The sequence below is a fragment of the Rhincodon typus genome, chromosome 8 (assembly GCF_021869965.1).
Source record: "Rhincodon typus isolate 14 chromosome 8, sRhiTyp1.1, whole genome shotgun sequence".
Taxonomy (NCBI): Eukaryota; Metazoa; Chordata; class Chondrichthyes; order Orectolobiformes; family Rhincodontidae; genus Rhincodon; species Rhincodon typus.
In genome coordinates, this window is record NC_063339.1 from 59,149,358 (window position 1) to 59,162,372 (window position 13,015).

At 37.6% G+C, this 13,015-nt stretch overlaps 1 protein-coding gene across 4 annotated transcripts in view; it reads left to right on the forward strand.

The window, feature by feature from the left end:
• Positions 1-13,015, forward strand: part of LOC109912316 (RNA-binding protein Nova-1) — a 358,414-nt gene that overhangs the window by 171,160 nt on the left and 174,239 nt on the right. The gene's annotated exons all lie outside the window — the stretch shown is intronic.

Genomic DNA, 13,015 nt, shown 5'->3' on the forward strand with positions numbered 1-13,015 from the left:
TATGGACTCTCATTTTGCTTTAACTGATTAACTGTTTCTGGTGAGAAGAGAAAATGTATATTTGCCTTGTGCCCTTTTGTTTACAGCATTCTCTTCACTAACAATTTTGCCTTTGCCAGAAATAACCTGTCTGCATACTCAGCTGAATGTAACAGTGAAGATGACAATGTAGTTATCTATTAGATCAGTAATTATTACTATTGTGCACCATAATGTAACCCCTATACTCCAGCAAAATATTTTCTCAATGGCACAGTTTACAATATGTCAATGATGAATTCACCAAATGTTTGGTATTGGAGTGAGGTAAGACCAGAAATATGCTTTATTGATAGTGAAATTTGTGCATGTCTATTTCTCTCTCTCTTTCTTCCAAATAAATAAATGAATTACTTAAAACTGGGAAACATTGCAGTCTCATAATTTATAGAGCTGATAACCTTGTAAAGTAATCATTAGAGTGAGTATTTTTGGAACATTGGACTGGATCAGTTTGAAAATAGCGGGAAGTCTCTCATTAAAAGCTGTTGAGTACAAAGTGAAATGACATTGGCTGATCAAAGTCTACTTGACAGATTTCACTTGTCAATGGGAAAAATGCCTTAATTCATCATAATTTGAACCTCAATGCAAAGTCTTGGTTTCATAGATCATTGGATGTATTGGAGCACAAGAAACGGAATTTTACCAATATACAGGAGGGGGATGTCTTGTTGAGATAAACAAAAAGCAGTCTTGAACAGAGAAAAACAAAGAGAGTTTTGCATTATTTCTGCTCAGCTTGATTTTGTTCTGTCATTGGCTTGTTATTAATGTTCTCCAAACGCTCACAACTCTATTTCTGATATTCTGCAGCCCTACATACCTTGAGATCTCTGCATTCCTTCAATTCTACATCCTCATTTTAATACTGCACCACTAGCAACTGTACCCTTGGCTTCCAAGGCGGTAATATTTAGAGTTTCCTCCCTACATTTCTCTACCTCTCTCTCCTTTGAGACACTCCTTAAAAACATACTGTTTTGTCCAAATATTTAATCATCTACCTTAGTATCTCCTTGTGTATCTCGGTCTCAATTTTTGATCAATAGTGCTCCTGTGAATCCCTTTGGAATGTTTTGCTATTTTAAGGTCACCTTATAACTGTAGATTATTGCCACAAAGACCAATCTAGTACATTACCTAACGGCACGATATATAAATGGTTCTAGATTTTAATTTCCTCACAAAAGCAAATTTAATTTGCAACAAGAGTGCTCATGGAAAAAAAGACTATCCAATGATATATGAATGATCTATCTACAATACTTCGCTGCAACGTTTTGCTTGTCAAATAACTTAATTTCTGAATATGAAAGCTTTTTAACAGAAACTTTAACATAACTTTGTTGTGAATCTCCATTATCAAAAATATCAAAAATAAGAAAATTCCAGAAAAACTCTTTATTAGACTTAAATTACTCTGCCATACAAAATATGCCAATGACATTTCTCCAACATGGCAATTTTCCAAGTACATTTACTCTGCGCTACAATTTATGTTCTTGAATGAATGGAGCTGAAAACCATGTTGCTACAATATAATATAAACTAATCCTTCTGCTTATCACAAGAGTAAAACACATTTTTGTTTTGCACAACTGTATCACAATATTGCTAAGTTTCATCCTTAGTTTCAAATGCTGACAAGGTCAAGGATTGTTCTCTCACACATGGTTGAACAATAGCTGTGCTGGATTGAGAGAGCTCACTCCAAGGCACCTGATAACAGTACCATTTGACATCTATGGCTTGAGTTAAATTGTTATATTGTACATAAAATAAGCAGTAGATGAATAAGAGTAAAAGTTGAGGAAACTTCATCCTGCTGTTCAAAATGCACATTGGTTTTATATTTTTGAAGAACGTATGTTTCATATGTATGATATTAGCTTCCAGTGCTGAAGAAATTAAATTTGCTGATGTTTCCCAGAGAACAAGAAATTTAAAAAGTCCCTAAAATCTAATATATTGATGGTTCTTAAAATGCTTTAAAATTATTAATTAATTATTAATTAAAATTGCATGTCAAAAGGCATTGTTATCATGGTGTTTGGGCTCTGGGAGATGATGGTATTGAAAATAAACAAGGAATTTTAGTAGCATGCAGCTGGTTTTACTCTTTTTTAACCTACGGACTGTTTATCTTCATTAAAGAGCTAATGGGAAGACACTTGTGTTTTCCTATCTCTGATTTTGGCACCATGAGAAGTGGGCTCCCTGACATCATTTTCAGAAGCGTATAATTTACCTCTTTGAGTTATTATGTCCCATCATTGCTGAAAGTAATGCATGCCATTCCTTAGGTACTTTATGTTTAAGTTCTGCATTTTGCAAAGTGTTTTTAACAGCAACACTGCTTATCCAGTGTATTTTTGTTGACTTTGTATAGATCTGGGTGGATTGTTTATCGCCAGCTGCTCTGAATGATTGTGCTTTTTCAGTTTCTAAAAGTGAGGACAAGCTAAGGGAAAAGGCAGGTCATGAATTCTGCAATATAAGCTTTAACATAGTATGTAGAAGCCGCTAATTATAATGAGTGCAGAACTATCCCACCCAATGTGCCATTTCCTAACCTTTTAGCTCATTCCTCAAAGATAGACTTTACATAATTTTTAGGCTACAATCACAGAAGTGCATAACCAATGAGCGGTCCCAACTCTCCTACATTTGGATTATAATATAAGAATCCAGTATATTTTTGGGACACCTCCAATGGTTCACCAAAATTGTGCAGTGAAGAGTTGAACCATATAAATTAGTTCCAGATTCAGTACTGATCCCCGTGGAAATGGATGATTTCAGCATGTGTTAGGGAAATGAAAACACATATTGTCTCAGACGCATTATACAGACCTTTGCAATCAACATGTGTGTGGGTATCAAATAAGACAGGGTCAGGTTCAGCTGATCAAACAGCATGACAAAAGTCATGAGCAAGATTTATATGAATGTTGCTATTTTGGCTAAGTACCAGAATGGACTTGTGCATGTGACATAACCCTTCTTTAGAGTCAGCATTTCTCTGAAAGGAGGGAAAATGTTATAATTCTGGTCATTTTAAGAGTGAAATGAGAAAACTGTTATGTAGATTGATCATGCAATTTGTTTTTGCATTCTTTCTATTATTTCACATAACAATATACTTTTGAAACAAATGACTTTAGTAGAGTGAAAGATCGTGTTGAGATGAGACTAACTAGTGCATATTTCAATGTGATTTTTGATTGCAAAATGTACATTTGTTTATTACAGTGCAAAATATAGCACAAGAGACTTTATGTTAAAGTATCTTCGACCAGAGTGGTGGTTTATTTGGAAGAATGATAACCAAACTTGATACATTTCTATTAATGGAAGTTGTTTCCATAATTCATAATGGATTGGATATAGGAGGATTATAGACCTTTTCCCCCTTAAATGTCGATCACCACCATCAACATCCCTGCCTTTAGAGCTGAATTGCTGTTGTCTTTGTGACATCTTAGTGGTGTAAGCAGACTGCATCTGCTTTAAGTTCATTATTCTGTGATAAATAATATGCCTGACATTTGTTTGTAAGAGTTACAGTGATTAACATTCACATCAGTGTGTTGATAATCCATTTGCAGTGCAGCAGTAAATTGGAAAAGGTTGGAGAGAGGTAATCTCTGACCTGTCGACACATTTTATAGGTAAGTAGCATTGTGAGATTAGCCGACATGAGCAATTTATCACTATTGTGTGCTGACCAAGATTAGGTTTATCTTAGGAAAGACTGAGACTGGAAGCATAATGTGCACAATCTTAGAGTTAATAAGACTCAAAATAGGGCTTGCTTGTTGCCTAGGAAACAAATTGATTTTTGTTTTTTCCATTATCACTTTAAGGTCATTGCAGAGAGAAAACAATTTTTGGTCTTGAATGTAAAAAAGAGGCTTGACAGCATGCAAGCCTGAATTATTGGATGTTTGTTACTTGGAATGACTTAGACAAAACCAAATAGTGATAAGTTTTAGTTAGCTGGACAACTGAGGCACACCTAGATAGTTGCATTTCTTCCAAACTTTCATGTTTCATTGACGAAGTTTTTAACTCCTAATGGAATGGATGTCTGAAGAAATGTTGTACAATTGTATAAAGTTTCAGTGCTGAGTTTGTTTAAAAAAAGTTTGAACTATGTTGATCCTTCCTTTTAAGTGGGACTTATTTAATGAATAGCTTAAAATATCTAAGGGAACTTGCACTCTTTATAATGGCGCATCTATGTCTTAGCAGCCCTTCAATGGACAAAAGAAAGGAGAAATAATGGTGTAAATGACTTCTACTGTCAACCACTCTATTATTATTTGTGATTTTTATGCAGCTGTGTCATTACCATTGCCAAAATAAAAACGTATCATAGCTCCAGCCCCCGTTAAAAAATCAAGGACTGCCTTGATTTTCCTATGCTTAAGTAGTTTCATGCGGTTAGTCACATAAAATTAATTGGCTAAATAACTTGGCAGCAGCATGATTTATTGTTCCAAGATTGGGTTTAAATTGGCAGTGTTTAAAATACTGTAGCTTCAAAGATTAAATGACTAAGATTCTTGAACATCTATCTTCTGCAGCTGAATTTTTCAACTTTAATATCCCTGTGCCATAAATATGGAGTCCATTTCAAATTATGAACACTTTTTGCAGAAAACCCAGAAACAATTTTTTTTTTCTAATCTAATTCACTTATTAATCAGTATTGCTTCAATTCACATTCTGCACCACGTTTGATTTTGCACTGTTTTGCAATCCGAGCTGATGATAGTGCTAGACAAGTAAGATCCCAGTGTTAAATCTAGCTTGATAATAAGGTTTTATTTTGCAATTTGGTTACTGCGGTGGTCACTCATTGACCATTTATTGAGGCTACCTGTGTACTTCTTAATATACGTTTATTACACAAAAGAGAAACAACAAAGTGATGTATTTAAAAACAATTTAAATTTTTGTCAATTTGAAAAGATCTTAAAACAACAAAAAGAAAAATTCAAATGCTTTTGCCAGCAGTATCCTTTACACGCACACACAATCCAATAAAGTATCACTTCTAGATTAACACTTTAATTTTTACTTAAATGACAGGGACTGCAAGCATTTCCTTTTGGACTTTCTGCACCAGGTATTGTCATTGTCTCTTCCTGAGGCATATAGACAAACTGAATCTAAATCACCAATTTTTTCCTAACTGAAGTTCCAGAAAGTCCCTGTCTATTTAAACTACAAAAGACCTTTTTCCAGCTCTGAAATCTTGCACTACCACAAACTAAACTGCCCTTTTACTGATATGAAACATCATCTCAACTGAAACCTGATTTTGGGCCCCTGGACTGTCTTTGTCCAGCTTTATAAACATTTAATCAATTGACTCTCCAGATAGCTTATCTATGCATTTAGCTTAAGTCGCACACTTTTTTTAGGAATTCATGTTTTGACTCCCTGTTCAAAGTGACCTTCTGACCTTTACCATAGGAAGAAGTCACCTTCATTAAAGTGAAAACTAAAATCAATTTTTCTTCCCCAGTTTTGAATCCAAGTTCCCAAATAATAATAGTAATTGTAATTTGTTAGTACAGAATTTATCAATTGTTAAATTTAAAATTTAAACAACACCTGAAAGTTAACTGTCAATTATCATTAATTGGTGCATTCTCTATGACAATATCTCTACCAGTCAGAGACTACTTACCAACTTCAGCACTTCGTTCTCATGTATTATAAATGTTCATCTTTTTCCTTGAATTGTCAATTTGAATTGTCCTGCTGAGTGCAAGATGCAGTGCTTCAACAAAATGTGTCATTTTTTAACAAGATTTAAATCATACCAAAATATTATAAATTTCCATCATAACATTGATCAATGAGGAACTGTATATAAGTCCTTCAGCATTGTCACACTAAATAGGAGATAGTAAATCTGTTCTACTCAAGATTTCAATCTCCATTCTTTTTATTTAAGCTGAAATCAAATAAACTGCACTTAATCCATATTTTCAAAAGTACTTTGTTAACCATGTGAATTCTTTCCCACAATCCTTCTCTCCTTAAATACAAAATCTGCTATGTCTTGGATTCCATATATTGATCTGTTGTTTTAGGACCGAATAGTTCTTACCCAGGAGGCATGCATTTGAGGCCAAATCCTGATAGGCAGCCACGTTTTGCCTTGTCCAAAAATCTGCAATCTGTAAAAGTGAAAAGGAACTTTCATTTCTATGTTTTCTAACTACCTGGAAAGTTAATTGATTATATGTTTACAAAGCTGAAGAAGGACAATCCAGGAGCCACAATCAGGTTTCTGTTGAGAAGAGGTTTCATAATAGCAAACGAGCAGTTTAGTTTGTGGTAGTCCAAGATTTCTGAGCTAGAAAAACGTTTTAAATTCTTTTGTAGTTTAAGTAGACAGGGACTTCCTGAAAATTCAGTTAGGAAAAATTGGTGAGTTAGATTCCATTTGTCTACATGTCTCAGGGAGAGACAACGATTGAGAATCATATCTGGGGCAGAAAGTCCAAAAGGAAATGCTCACAGTCCTCATCATTTAGTTAAGAATAAAAGTGTTAATCTGAAAGTGATACTAATCTGAAAGGGATTGTGTGTGTAAAGAATATTACTGGCAAATGTATTCAAGTTTTTCCTTTTGCTATTTAAGATGTTTTCAAATTGACAAAAATGCCATTTTTTTTTCCAAATGTCACTGTTGTTTTCTCTTTTGTGTAATAAATGTTTATTCAAAAGTATACGGGCAGCCTCATGTGAATGTGTTCAATGAATGACCACCATTGACAATACATTTTTTTGAATTTAAAGAAGCTAATTATCATTGGTTTATAAGTAAGAAAGTTAAGTTGGACAAGAAGGGACAAGGAAAATGAAATTCAAACTGTCAAAGAATAAAGAGCATATTTGTGTGATGTGCTGGTTCCCCCAATATTTGAATGGATTAATGCCCACAATGCCCCAATGCATCAAGAAAATTTCAATCTCAGACATATCACTAATGGCCATGTCTTAAATGCAGTTTCGTATGGGAAAGCTAAGAAATCCAGATAGCAAGTCATCAGAAAACATTAGTTCCACCACAGTAGCCTGCTTTTTTTTATAGAAATGGGCATTGATGCAGATTATTTGTTGGCTGGGAAATTGTGTATTATCTAAGGAAAATAAAATGATCCAGAAGATTCTAAAATCAGGAAATATAAACAGAAAGCCCTGGGCATGCTGAGCAAGTCAGGCAATAGTGGTGGACAGAGAATCGAAGTTAACATTTCAGGTCAATGATCTTTCATCAGAACTGGGAAATGTTAGTGATGAAATGGGTTTTGAGCAAGAAATGGGTGGAGCTTGGGCTCAGGAGAGGACAATGCATACAGTGGTAATCACTGGGGGTGGTGCCCCTGTAACTAATTAGATGCCTTCAACCTGAAAGAAACAAAATCAGGAGATTCACCCTCTCATCAAAATTCTGTCTGTCTGATGGTGGCTCCCTCACATGTTTGAAGAAAATTTAGCACAGGAGCAACCTGTGATTGGTGGAGCACCTGGGAAGGTAAGTATCTACAGAGGGTATGTCTGTGAGACTACTGTTGATGTAGCCCAGGGATTGGGTTTTGTTTGCGAATCAGGCCTGGGCATTGCCTCTGGGTGAGTCATGTATTTGGGGTGGGGCATTGACAGGCATAGGCTTTGACAATTTCCAAGATCTGGCCTTAGGGTTTCTGGGAGCCCGGTCCAGGGATTTCTGTTAGTTGGGTTCAGAGGATGCTACCTATTGCATGGTTTGACAAAGAGGGGTGAAGGAGCATGATGTAGCACATGGTGGGGTATAGAGGTGGCTGCCAGGCTATGGGTGGAAAAGAGGAGGCTGCAAGAGGAGTGAAGGTAAGAGCTAAAAGGTAGGGGGAGGGCAAAGTATCACACATTTGAATACAAATGCAGAAAATGTTGTTACTACATCACCATATCCTTTCATAAGTACGTTAGTAAGAATGAATAGGTTCTTCCTGAAAATCATTAAGTGGTCCTTAATATTAAAGTCCTTGAAAAAAAATTATTTTGATATAGGGCCAGGTTTAGAAAATTATGGCTGTTTATACAATATAAACAACAAGTTGTGTGCAATTATCTGCCAAAATCATGCTTGTAAATTGCATCGTGCTGAAAGCCGTGCTTACAATTGATAAACTGAGAAATAGACTGCAAAGCAAAGGAGTTTTGCTGAGCCTATACAAACAGCACAATCCCACTGTACCTATAATTTCTAATGCTGGGCACCAGAAGGATGTGAAGACTTTGTAGAGGCTTCAAAAGAACTTTACAAGAACAACTCCAGGGATGAAGGATTACAGAGAAACTGAGGTTGTTTTAAATACTAGACATAGGCATAGATTTGATGGAGATGTACAAAATTACAAAAGGTTCAAAACAGAATAATTAGAAACTGTTTCCAGTGGCTGAAGGATTGATACATATCAGATGACCCAGATTTAACTCTGTACATTGATTAGCAAAGCAGCCATACTTCAAAACCATTTTCCAACACAATCTTTGTATTCCATGGTGCTATTAATATGTAGAAAACTGTCAATCTCAGTCTTGAACATAATCAATGATGGAACCTGCACAAGCCTTGGTCTGAGATTCCCAAAGAAAGACCACCTTCTGTGTGAGAAAAAAGTTCTCGTCACTTCAGTCCTGAATGGCCTGTCCCATATTCTGAGACTGTGCCTGTTTGATCCTGTTGAACCCTGTGCACATGCATACCCTGGTATGTTTGAATGAGCTCATCTCTCAGTTTTCTAAATTACAGAGAATTTAGGTGCAGTCTGTTTAATTTTTCTCCATCAGGCTGTCCTTCCCTCATAAGGATTAATTTTGTGAACCTTTTTTGCACCCCCTCTATGGTATATCTTTCCTTACGTACAGAGACCAAAACTGCACAGAATACTTTCAATTATGCCCTCACCAAGGCTTTATATAATAATACGGAAACACCTTTGATCCACTACTCAAATTGTTTTGTAATAAAAACCAGCCTTCCTAAAATTGCATGGTAACTTCCAGGGACTCATGAACAAGGACACATATGTCCCTTTGAAGTTTAACACTTCCCAACTTTTCACTTCTTAATAAATACTTTATTTCTGTTTTCCTTCCAAGGTTAATAATCTCTCTTTTCTACTTAATTTATTTGCCAATTTTTTTTCTTGCTAACACAATTAGCCTGTCTAAATGCGACTGAAATGTTTGCATCATCCACACAACTCCCAGTCCAATTCCAATTTACTTTGTCATCTGCAAATTTGGAAATATTATATTTAATCTTCACATCCAAATAATGATATAGATTGTGAATAGTTTGGATCCAAGCACTATTTCTTGTGGTTCCACACTAGTCACAGCTTACGAACCAGAAAATGACCCAATTATATTCCAATTCCTCCTTGTTCCTTTTCATGCCAGTATATTTTTATAAATCCTGTGTGCTCTAATTTTGTTTACTAAGCCTTTGGGTAAAACCTTATCAAAAACCTTCTGAAAATCTAACTGTACCTCACCCACTAGTTTCCTCAAATCCAGCTGACAATTCATCTGTTTCATTGCAAATACTGAGCCTTTCATTCATATTTTAACTATTTTTGTGAACTCTGGTCCTGTTGCTGGTTCAATCATAAGTGCAATCCGTGTCCCTCTCTGTCATAGTCCGACTAGCATTACTTTATTGTTACCCCAGCCCCAAGTACAGTCAACCCCAATGATTTAGCCCCTCTTTCCCCAGTACTGGTGCCAGTGGCTTACTAATAAGAACCCACTTCTCCCATATCAATCCTGGAGCTACACATTAGTCTCTCTAATCTTCTTTGCTAATTTGGACCTGGCTCAGGTTTTGAGGTTATTAACTTAATTTAGTGCTTAGCTCACCATACTGTCAAACGAGAGCATTTTTTTTCTGTAATCTCACCTACGTCAATGGTGCTTGAGCATATATGCCAGATCCTGACACTGGGCAAGCAATGTAACCGTCAGGATATTAGCCCTCATGCAGAGATAGGTGCCTAATTCCCTGACTACAATATGCCCCACTACCCCGACATCCCACTTGAATAGCGTCCTGTACGGTCAGTCAGGGTTGGTCAACTCATCCACATTGCAACCCTCTATCTCAGCCCTATAAGCTTCAAAAACCATGTTACATTAGACAAAGGGCTAAGGCTCCTCCACTCCCACCTTCTCATTTCCCTTACGTACCATGCTTGCAGTCACACCTGCCTGTCTAAAACCGCTGACCAAATCAGATTATTTTAACCTAAGGGATGCAACTATTTTCTCAAACAAAGTGAACATGCAACTTTTCAGGGAGGCAACGCGTAGCTATAATGTTACTAGCTAAGGAATATAGAACCCCAGGCTAATGGTCTGGCGACGTGAGTTGAAATTTCACCATGGCAGATCTGAATTCACATGAGGGCTCTTGTGATGCAGTTACAGTGTCTCTAGCTCTGAGCCATGAAGATCCAGCATTAAGTCCTCCCTGCTCCCAAAGTGTGTCATAGCGTGATTTGAACAAGGTGGATGAAAAATATCTACGGGCAATTTTTCTCCTCTCCAATGTGTTGCAATGTCTATTGCTCATCCTCCCATTCATAATCTGAGTTGAATACCCTTATCAAAACCCCCCCCCAAAAAAACTACAGATTCTGGAAATCAGAAACAAAAACAGAAATTGCTGGAAAAGTTCAGCAGGTCTGGTAGCATCTGTGGAGAGAAATCAGAATTGATGTTTTGGGTCCAGTGACCTTTCCTGAGAACAGAGGAATATCCTTATGCTGCAGCCACGTGCCACAGATATAGTTGCTATGGCACGAGGAACTCCCCCATGCTGCGACCATGACACATCATCTATCCTGCCAACTTCATTGTTTTAGTTACATTTCAATAAAATTAGTTTCTAGTTCCCTCCTCACCTCACTCCTTGCTTTACGTTCCATGTATTGAAGCAATACTGAGAACCCTTGAATATTTGACCTTTGAAAAATAACAAAATCAGTTCTGCTAAAGCAGAGAAACCTGCTGACATTAGTTAGTTTAATAACTAGTTAGAGCTGCTCATAAAAAGCTTGTATATCCTTGTTTAACTTTCTTCAAGACTTAACTCACTTCTTTCGAGCAGTAATTTACTTTTTTCTAAAACTACTTCTTAATTAGTTGCTAAATGTAAACAAAAATTAAAATTTAGAGAGAGATTAACCTGCAGGATTCCTTCACTCACCCAACTCTTGGTTTCACACTTTATGCATACAAAGAAAAGAAATAAACTGGGGAAACACATTTTACAGCCTGAAATTGTTGAACTCACTGTTGAATCGGGAAGGCTGTAAAATGCCTATTCAGAAGTTAAGGTGCTGCTCTTCAAGGTTATTGTAAACTCTGCTGGGCCGTCTCTGTCCTTGTCCTGTTGTACTGTAATCAAACAGCTATCAACTGTTGCCATGTTTTTACCTTTTACTTACACCTCCATGACAGTGTCCAAATGCACCCAACTCAGGTCTTCTATTGCTAAAGCCTTTCCATGACTTGGTTACCTGTAGATTTGACAATTTCATCTTTCCCCTTGTCAGCCTTCGATCTTCCACCCTTCATTAAATTGAGTCATCCAAACTCTGCTGCCCGGAAACTAATTTGCATCAAATCTGTTTTGATTCATTCATGGGATGTTATTGGCTAGGCCAACATTTATTGCCTATCCCTAACTTCCCTGGAGGGAATAATAGTAAGCAGTCATTTTAAAGTGCAATCCTTGGTGTGCAGGGACATCTACAGCACTGTTTATAAGGGAATTCCAGGATTTTGACACAGTAAAGATATAGGAACGGTGATATATTTCCAAGTCAGCATGGTGTGTGACGTGGACAAGAACATGCTACCACACATTTGCTGCCCTTGCCTTCTTGGTGGTAGTGGCCACAGGTTTGGAAGTGCCAGTAAAGGAACCTGAGTGAGTTACTGAAGTGCATCTTGTCAATGGTACACACTGATGCCACTGTGCATTGGTGGTGGAAGGAGTGAATGTTGAAATGTTGATGGATGCAATCAATTAGGTGTGGCATGGTGGCTCAGTGATTAGCACTGCTTCCTCACGGTGCCAGGGTCCCGAGTTCGATTCCACTCTCGGGCGACTGTCTGTGTGGAGTTTGCACATTCTCCCCATGTCTGTGTGGATTTCCTCCGGGTGCTATGGTTTCCTCCCACAGTCCAAAGATGTGCAGGCTAGGTGGATTGGCTATGCTAAATTGTCCATAGTGTTCAGGGATGTAGAGCATGAGTGGGCTATAGGGGGATGGGTCAGTGTGGACTTGTTGGGCTGAAGGGCCTGTTTCCACACTGTAGGAATTCTATTCTATCTAAGTAAGCGGTTTTGCCCTGGATGGTGTGGTGATTCTTGGGTGTTGTTGGAGCTGCACAATCCAGGCAAGAAGGTAGTGTTCCAACGCATCTAAGGTTTTGGAGTAGATTTGTAGCTCGGGTTGTGGATGTTGTGGTTGGTTGGCTTGCCGAGCTGGTTCGTTGTTCCGCAGATGTTTCATTACCCTACTGGGTAACATTATCTGTGCAGCCTCTGATGAAGCGATGTTGTGTTTTCCTGCCTGTTATTTGAACTCTGGAGTCCGTTGAGCTGGATTACCTCACTTCCGGTTTTCCTTCACAGTGGAGTGTATTTGGGGTCGAGCTCTATGGGTTTGTTGATGGCTTTCTTCGTGGAGTACCAGGCTTCTAGGAATTCCCATGCTTGTCTCTGCAGAGCCTGGTACTCCACGAAGAAAGCCATCAACAAACCCATAAAGCCCAACCCCAAATACACTCCACTGCGAAAGAAAACTGGAAGTGAGGTAATCCAGCTCAACGGACACCAGAGTTCAAATAACAGGTGGGAAAACACAACTGCGCTTCACCGGGGGCTGCA